Below are 10,131 nucleotides of genomic sequence, written 5' to 3'. Positions count from 1 at the left end.
CTTGAATTCATCTTGTTCTCCACTCCCAGCAGGTTTTCGTTTCACCACTGGTGAATGTCCAAGCAACCCAAGGCTGGTTTCAGCTGCGTATTAACACTCGCAGCCGTGCTGTTCAATTGGCTATCCAGTGAACGCTGGTTAGCTCTTGATTTTCCTTCCACACACCGAGCCTTCAGAAATCATTCTTATCTCCACTTCAGAATGTTCCATTCGTTCCCTGCGAATCTGGAATTCCTCTGACTCTCCACACCAGGCAGATTTTCCTAACAACACTGGTGAATGACCAGGTAATCCAATGCTGGTTTTCAGCGGCTGTTCACACTCACAGCCTTGCTGTTCAATTGGCAATCCAGTCAAACCTAGTCAGCTCTTCATTTTCCTGTCCACACAACCCAGCGTTCAGAAATCATTGGAATCTCTACTACAGAAATTTCCATTCATTCACTGTGAATCTGGAAATAATCTGAATCTGCATTCCAGGAAGGCTTTCGTTACACCACTGATGAATGTCCAAGTAATGCAATGCTGCTTCTTAGTGGTCTGTTCACACTCGAAACCGTGCTGTTCACTGGCTATCCACTCAACATTGGTCAGCTCTTCAATATCCTGTCCAGACTATCCAGATTTCTAAATCTTGGCAATCTCCACTACAGAATGTTCCATTCAATCACGCGAATCTGGAATTCATCAGAGTCTCCACTCCCGGCAGGTTTTCGTGACACCACTGGTATATGTCCAAGGAAGCCAATGCTGGTTTTAAGCCGCCTGCTTATACTCTCAGCCGTGCTGTTCAATTTGCTATCCACCCAACCCTATTCAGCTCTACATTTTCCTGTCCTCATAACCCAACCTTCAGAAATAATTGGTATCTCCTCCACAGAATGTTCCGTTCATTCACTGCGAATCTTAAATTCATCTGACTCTCAACTCCCGGCGGGTTATCGTTACACCACTTGTGAATGTCCAAGTAAGCCAATGCTGGTTTTCAGTGGCCTGTTCATACTAAGAGACGTGCTGTTCATTTGGCTATCCACTCCACCCTGTTCAGCTCTACATTTTCGTGTCCACAAAACCCAGCCTTCAGAAATCATTGGAATCACCACTAGAGAATGTTCCATTCATTCACTGCGAATCTGGAATTCATCTGAACCTCCACTCCCGGCAGGTTTTCGTTACACCACTGGTGAATGTCCAAGTAACTCAATACTGGTTTTCAGAGGCATGTTCAACTCGCAGAAGTGCTGTTCAATGGGCTATCCACTCAATATTGGTCAGCTCTTCATTTTCCTCTCCACACAAACCAGCCTTCAGAAATCATTGGGATCTCCACTACAGACTGTTCCATTCATTCACTGCGAATCTGGAATTCATCTGAACCTCCACTCCCGGCAGGTTTTCGTTACGCCACTGGTGAATGTCCAAGAAACTCAATACTGGTTTTCAGAGGCATGTTCAACTCGCAGAAGTGCTGTTCAATGGGCTATCCACTCAAACCTGGTCAGCCTTTCATTTTCTTTTCCACAATATAGGACTTCAGAAATCATTGGGATCTCCACTACAGACTGTTCCATTCATTCACTGCGATTCTGCAATTCATCTGACTCTCCGCTCCAGGCAGGTTTTCATTACAGCACTGGTGAATGACCAAGTAATCCAATGCTGGTTTTCAGCCGCCTTTTCACACTCGCAGTGTGCTGTTCAATTGTCTATCCACTCAAACCTGGTCAGCCTTTCATTTTCTTTTCCACAATATCAGACTTCAGAAATCATTGGAATCGCCAGTACAGAATGTTCCATTCATTCACTGCCAATCTGGAATTCATCTGAATCTGCACTCCAGGTAGGCTTTCATTACACCACTTATGAATGTCCAAGTAACACAATGCTGGTTTTCAGCGGTCTGTTCACACTCTAAGCCCTGCTTTTTACTGGGTATCCACACAACTGTGGTCAGCTCTTCATTTTCATGTCCAAACAATCCAGACTTGAGAAATCATTGCAATCTCCAGTACAGAATGTTCCATTCATTCACTGCGAATCTGGAATTCAACTGAATCTCCACTACCTGCAGATTTATCTTACACCACTTGTGAATGTCCAAGTAAAACAATGCTGGTTTTCAGAGGCCTGTTCATGTTCGCAGTCGTGCTGTTCAATTGGCTATCCACTCAACCTGTTTTGCTCCTCATTTTCCTGTGCACACAACCCAGCCTTCAGAAATCATTGTAATCTCCACTACAGGATGTTCCATTCATTCACTGGGAATCTGGAATTCATCTGAATCTGCACTCCACGCAGGCTTTCGTTACACCACTGCTGAAAGTCGAAGTAATGCAATACTGGTTTTCAGTGGTCTGTTCACATTCGAAGCCGAGGCTTTTTACAGGCTATCCACTCAACACTGGTCAGCTCTTCATTTTCGTGTCCCCACAATCCAGATTTCAGAAATCATTGCAATCTCCACTACAGAATGTTCCATTCATTCACTGCGAGTCTGGAGTTTATCTGATTCTCCACTCCCGCCTGGTTAACATTACACCACTTGTGAATGTCCAAGTAAGCCAATGCTGGTTTTCAGAGGCCTGTTCATACTCGCAGCCGTGCTGTTTAATTGACAATTCACTCCACCCTGTTCAGCTCTTCATTGTCCCACCACACTACCAGCCTTCAGAAATCTTTGTTATCTCCACTACAGAATGTTCCATTCATTCACTGCGAATCTGGAATTCATCTGACTCTCAACTCCACGCAGGTTTTCATTACACCACTGTTGAATGTCCAAGTAACCCAATGCTGGTTTTCAGCGGCCTGTTCATATTCGCAGCCCTGCTGTTTACTTGGCTATCGATTCAAGCCTGGTCAGCTCTTCATTTTCCTGTCCACACAACACAGGCTTCAGAAATCATTGGAATCTCCTCTACAGAATGTTCCATTCATTCACTGCGAATGTGGAATTCAACTGACTCTCCACTCCATGCAGGTTTTCCTTACACCACTGATGAATGTCCAAGTAACCCAATGCTGGTTTTCAGCTGCATGTTCACACTCGCAGCCATGCTATACAATTGGCTTTCCACTAAATCCTGATTAGTTCTTGATTTTCCTTCCACACGACCCAGCCTTCAGAAATCATTGGAATCTCCACTAGAGAATGTTCCATTCATTCACTGCGAATCTGGAATTCCTCTGAACCTCCACTCCCGGCAGGTTTTCGTTACACCACTGTTGAATGTCCAAGTAACCCAATGTTTTAAGTGTTTTCTTCACAAGCGCAGTGGTGCTGTTCAATTGGCTATCCACTCAACCCTGGCCAGCTCTACATTTTCCTGTCCACACCACAGAGACTGGAGAAATCATTGTTATCTCCACTACAGAATGTTCCATTCATTCACAGCGAATCTGGAATTCATCTGAATCTCCACTCCCGGCAGGTTTTCGTGACACCACTGGTAAATATCCAAGTAAGCCAATGCTGGTTTTAAGTGGCCTGCTCATACTCTCAGCCGTGCTGTTCAATTTGCTATCCACTCAACCCTCTTCAGCTCCATTTTCGTGTCCACATAACCCAAACTTCAGAAACAATTGGTATCTCCTCCACAGAATGTTCCAGTCATTGACTGCAAATCTGAAATTCATCTAATTCTCAACTCCCGTCAGGTTTTCGTTACACCACTTGTGAATGTCCAATTAAGCCAAAGCTGGTTTTCAGTGGCCTGTTCTTACTACGAGACGTGCTGTTCATTTGGCTATCCATTCCACCCTGTTCAGCTCTACATTTTCGTGTCCACAAAACCCAGCCTTCAGAAATCATTGGAATCACCACTAGAGAATGTTCCATGCATTCACTGCGAATCTGGAATTCATCTGAATCTCCACTCCCGGCAGGTTTTCATTGCACCACTGCTGAATGTTCAAGTAACGCAATGATGGTTTTCAGCGGTCTATTCACACTCGAACCCGTGCTGTTCACGGTCTAGCGACTCAACACTGGTGAGTTCTTCTTTTTCCAGTTCAGACAATACAAACCTCAGAAACCATTGCAATCTACACTACAGAATGTTTCATTCATTCACGCGAATCTTGAATTCATCTTTTTCTCCACTCCCAGCAGGTTTTCGTTTCACCACTGGTGAATGTCCAAGCAACCCAAGGCTGGTTTCAGCTGCGTGTTAACACTCGCAGCCGTGCTGTTCAATTGGCTATCCAGTGAACGCTGGTTAGCTCTTGATTTTCCTTCCACACACCGAGCCTTCAGATATCATTCTTATCTCCACTTCAGAATGTTCCATTCGTTCCCTGCGAATCTGGAATTCCTCTGACTCTCCACACCAGGCAGATTTTCCTAACAACACTGGTGAATGACCAGGTAATCCAATGCTGGTTTTCAGCGGCTGTTCACACTCACAGCCTTGCTGTTCAATTGGCAATCCAGTCAAACCTAGTCAGCTCTTCATTTTCCTGTCCACACAACCCAGCGTTCAGAAATCATTGGAATCTCTACTACAGAAATTTCCATTCATTCACTGTGAATCTGGAAATAATCTGAATCTGCATTCCAGGAAGGCTTTCGTTACACCACTGATGAATGTCCAAGTAATGCAATGCTGCTTCTTAGTGGTCTGTTCACACTCGAAACCGTGCTGTTCACTGGCTATCCACTCAACATTGGTCAGCTCTTCAATATCCTGTCCAGACTATCCAGATTTCTAAATCTTGGCAATCTCCACTACAGAATGTTCCATTCAATCACGCGAATCTGGAATTCATCAGAGTCTCCACTCCCGGCAGGTTTTCGTGACACCACTGGTATATGTCCAAGGAAGCCAATGCTGGTTTTAAGCCGCCTGCTTATACTCTCAGCCGTGCTGTTCAATTTGCTATCCACCCAACCCTATTCAGCTCTACATTTTCCTGTCCTCATAACCCAACCTTCAGAAATAATTGGTATCTCCTCCACAGAATGTTCCGTTCATTCACTGCGAATCTTAAATTCATCTGACTCTCAACTCCCGGCGGGTTATCATTACACCACTTGTGAATGTCCAAGTAAGCCAATGCTGGTTTTCAGTGGCCTGTTCATACTAAGAGACGTGCTGTTCATTTGGCTATCCACTCCACCCTGTTCAGCTCTACATTTTCGTGTCCACAAAACCCAGCCTTCAGAAATCATTGGAATCACCACTAGAGAATGTTCCATTCATTCTCTGCGAATCTGGAATTCATCTGAACCTCCACTCCCGGCAGGTTTTCGTTACACCACTGGTGAATGTCCAAGTAACTCAATACTGGTTTTCAGAGGCATGTTCAACTCGCAGAAGTGCTGTTCAATGGGCTATCCACTCAATATTGGTCAGCTCTTCATTTTCCTCTCCACACAAACCAGCCTTCAGAAATCATTGGGATCTCCACTACAGACTGTTCCATTCATTCACTGCGATTCTGCAATTCATCTGACTCTCCGCTCCAGGCAGGTTTTCATTACAGCACTGGTGAATGACCAAGTAATCCAATGCTGGTTTTCAGCCGCCTTTTCACACTCGCAGTGTGCTGTTCAATTGTCTATCCACTCAAACCTGGTCAGCCTTTCATTTTCTTTTCCACAATATCAGACTTCAGAAATCATTGGAATCGCCAGTACAGAATGTTCCATTCATTCACTGCCAATCTGGAATTCATCTGAATCTGCACTCCAGGTAGGCTTTCATTACACCACTTATGAATGTCCAAGTAACACAATGCTGGTTTTCAGCGGTCTGTTCACACTCTAAGCCCTGCTTTTTACTGGGTATCCACACAACTGTGGTCACCTCTTCATTTTCATGTCCAAACAATCCAGACTTGAGAAATCATTGCAATCTCCAGTACAGAATGTTCCATTCATTCACTGCGAATCTGGAATTCAACTGAATCTCCACTACCTGCAGATTTATCTTACACCACTTGTGAATGTCCAAGTAAAACAATGCTGGTTTTCAGAGGCCTGTTCATGTTCGCAGTCGTGCTGTTCAATTGGCTATCCACTCAACCTGTTTTGCTCCTCATTTTCCTGTGCACACAACCCAGCCTTCAGAAATCATTGTAATCTCCACTACAGGATGTTCCATTCATTCACTGGGAATCTGGAATTCATCTGAATCTGCACTCCACGCAGGCTTTCGTTACACCACTGCTGAAAGTCGAAGTAATGCAATACTGGTTTTCAGTGGTCTGTTCACATTCGAAGCCGAGGCTTTTTACAGGCTATCCACTCAACACTGGTCAGCTCTTCATTTTCGTGTCCCCACAATCCAGATTTCAGAAATCATTGCAATCTCCACTACAGAATGTTCCATTCATTCACTGCGAGTCTGGAGTTTATCTGATTCTCCACTCCCGCCTGGTTAACATTACACCACTTGTGAATGTCCAAGTAAGCCAATGCTGGTTTTCAGAGGCCTGTTCATACTCGCAGCCGTGCTGTTTAATTGACAATTCACTCCACCCTGTTCAGCTCTTCATTGTCCCACCACACTACCAGCCTTCAGAAATCTTTGTTATCTCCACTACAGAATGTTCCATTCATTCACTGCGAATCTGGAATTCATCTGACTCTCAACTCCACGCAGGTTTTCATTACACCACTGTTGAATGTCCAAGTAACCCAATGCTGGTTTTCAGCGGCCTGTTCATATTCGCAGCCCTGCTGTTTACTTGGCTATCGATTCAAGCCTGGTCAGCTCTTCATTTTCCTGTCCACACAACACAGGCTTCAGAAATCATTGGAATCTCCTCTACAGAATGTTCCATTCATTCACTGCGAATGTGGAATTCAACTGACTCTCCACTCCATGCAGGTTTTCCTTACACCACTGATGAATGTCCAAGTAACCCAATGCTGGTTTTCAGCTGCATGTTCACACTCGCAGCCATGCTATACAATTGGCTTTCCACTAAATCCTGATTAGTTCTTGATTTTCCTTCCACACGACCCAGCCTTCAGAAATCATTGGAATCTCCACTAGAGAATGTTCCATTCATTCACTGCCAATCTGGAATTCATCTGAATCTGCACTCCAGGTAGGCTTTCATTACACCACTTATGAATGTCCAAGTAACACAATGCTGGTTTTCAGCGGTCTGTTCACACTCTAAGCCCTGCTTTTTACTGGGTATCCACACAACTGTGGTCAGCTCTTCATTTTCATGTCCAAACAATCCAGACTTGAGAAATCATTGCAATCTCCAGTACAGAATGTTCCATTCATTCACTGCGAATCTGGAATTCAACTGAATCTCCACTACCTGCAGATTTATCTTACACCACTTGTGAATGTCCAAGTAAAACAATGCTGGTTTTCAGAGGCCTGTTCATGTTCGCAGTCGTGCTGTTCAATTGGCTATCCACTCAACCTGTTTCGCTCCTCATTTTCCTGTGCACACAACCCAGCCTTCAGAAATCATTGTAATCTCCACTACAGGATGTTCCATTCATTCACTGGGAATCTGGAATTCATCTGAATCTGCACTCCACGCAGGCTTTCGTTACACCACTGCTGAAAGTCGAAGTAATGCAATACTGGTTTTCAGTGGTCTGTTCACATTCGAAGCCGAGGCTTTTTACAGGCTATCCACTCAACACTGGTCAGCTCTTCATTTTCGTGTCCCCACAATCCAGATTTCAGAAATCATTGCAATCTCCACTACAGAATGTTCCATTCATTCACTGCGAGTCTGGAGTTTATCTGATTCTCCACTCCCGCCTGGTTAACATTACACCACTTGTGAATGTCCAAGTAAGCCAATGCTGGTTTTCAGAGGCCTGTTCATACTCGCAGCCGTGCTGTTTAATTGACAATTCACTCCACCCTGTTCAGCTCTTCATTGTCCCACCACACTACCAGCCTTCAGAAATCTTTGTTATCTCCACTACAGAATGTTCCATTCATTCACTGCGAATCTGGAATTCATCTGACTCTCAACTCCACGCAGGTTTTCATTACACCACTGTTGAATGTCCAAGTAACCCAATGCTGGTTTTCAGCGGCCTGTTCATATTCGCAGCCCTGCTGTTTACTTGGCTATCGATTCAAGCCTGGTCAGCTCTTCATTTTCCTGTCCACACAACACAGGCTTCAGAAATCATTGGAATCTCCTCTACAGAATGTTCCATTCATTCACTGCGAATGTGGAATTCAACTGACTCTCCACTCCATGCAGGTTTTCCTTACACCACTGATGAATGTCCAAGTAACCCAATGCTGGTTTTCAGCTGCATGTTCACACTCGCAGCCATGCTATACAATTGGCTTTCCACTAAATCCTGATTAGTTCTTGATTTTCCTTCCACACGACCCAGCCTTCGGAAATCATTGGAATCTCCACTAGAGAATGTTCCATTCATTCACTGCGAATCTGGAATTCCTCTGAACCTCCACTCCCGGCAGGTTTTCGTTACACCACTGTTGAATGTCCAAGTAACCCAATGTTTTAAGTGTTTTCTTCACAAGCGCAGTGGTGCTGTTCAATTGGCTATCCACTCAACCCTGGCCAGCTCTACATTTTCCTGTCCACACCACAGAGACTGGAGAAATCATTGTTATCTCCACTACAGAATGTTCCATTCATTCACAGCGAATCTGGAATTCATCTGAATCTCCACTCCCGGCAGGTTTTCGTGACACCACTGGTAAATATCCAAGTAAGCCAATGCTGGTTTTAAGTGGCCTGCTCATACTCTCAGCCGTGCTGTTCAATTTGCTATCTACTCAACCCTCTTCAGCTCCATTTTCCTGTCCACATAACCCAAACTTCAGAAATAATTGGTATCTCCTCCACAGAATGTTCCATTCATTGACTGCAAATCTGAAATTCATCTAATTCTCAACTCCCGTCAGGTTTTCGTTACACCACTTGTGAATGTCCAATTAAGCCAAAGCTGGTTTTCAGTGGCCTGTTCTTACTACGAGACGTGCTGTTCATTTGGCTATCCATTCCACCCTGTTCAGCTCTACATTTTCGTGTCCACAAAACCCAGCCTTCAGAAATCATTGGAATCACCACTAGAGAATGTTCCATTCATTCACTGCGAATCTGGAATTCATCTGAATCTCCACTCCCGGCAGGTTTTCATTGCACCACTGCTGAATGTTCAAGTAACGCAATGATGGTTTTCAGCGGTCTATTCACACTCGAACCCGTGCTGTTCACGGTCTAGCGACTCAACACTGGTGAGTTCTTCTTTTTCCAGTTCAGACAATACAAACCTCAGAAACCATTGCAATCTACACTACAGAATGTTTCATTCATTCACGCGAATCTTGAATTCATCTTGTTCTCCACTCCCAGCAGGTTTTCGTTTCACCACTGGTGAATGTCCAAGCAACCCAAGGCTGGTTTCAGCTGCGTGTTAACACTCGCAGCCGTGCTGTTCAATTGGCTATCCAGTGAACGCTGGTTAGCTCTTGATTTTCCTTCCACACACCGAGCCTTCAGAAATCATTCTTATCTCCACTTCAGAATGTTCCATTCGTTCCCTGCGAATCTGGAATTCCTCTGACTCTCCACACCAGGCAGATTTTCCTAACAACACTGGTGAATGACCAGGTAATCCAATGCTGGTTTTCAGCGGCTGTTCACACTCACAGCCTTGCTGTTCAATTGGCAATCCAGTCAAACCTAGTCAGCTCTTCATTTTCCTGTCCACACAACCCAGCGTTCAGAAATCATTGGAATCTCTACTACAGAAATTTCCATTCATTCACTGTGAATCTGGAAATAATCTGAATCTGCATTCCAGGAAGGCTTTCGTTACACCACTGATGAATGTCCAAGTAATGCAATGCTGCTTCTTAGTGGTCTGTTCACACTCGAAACCGTGCTGTTCACTGGCTATCCACTCAACATTGGTCAGCTCTTCAATATCCTGTCCAGACTATCCAGATTTCTAAATCTTGGCAATCTCCACTACGGAATGTTCCATTCAATCACGCGAATCTGGAATTCATCAGAGTCTCCACTCCCGGCAGGTTTTCGTGACACCACTGGTATATGTCCAAGGAAGCCAATGCTGGTTTTAAGCCGCCTGCTTATACTCTCAGCCGTGCTGTTCAATTTGCTATCCACCCAACCCTATTCAGCTCTACATTTTCCTGT

This window comes from Sorex fumeus, unplaced genomic scaffold (genome assembly GCF_029834395.1).
Source record: "Sorex fumeus unplaced genomic scaffold, SorFum_2.1 ptg000139l, whole genome shotgun sequence".
Lineage (NCBI taxonomy): Eukaryota > Metazoa > Chordata > Mammalia > Eulipotyphla > Soricidae > Sorex > Sorex fumeus.
This window is presented reverse-complemented; position numbering follows the sequence as displayed.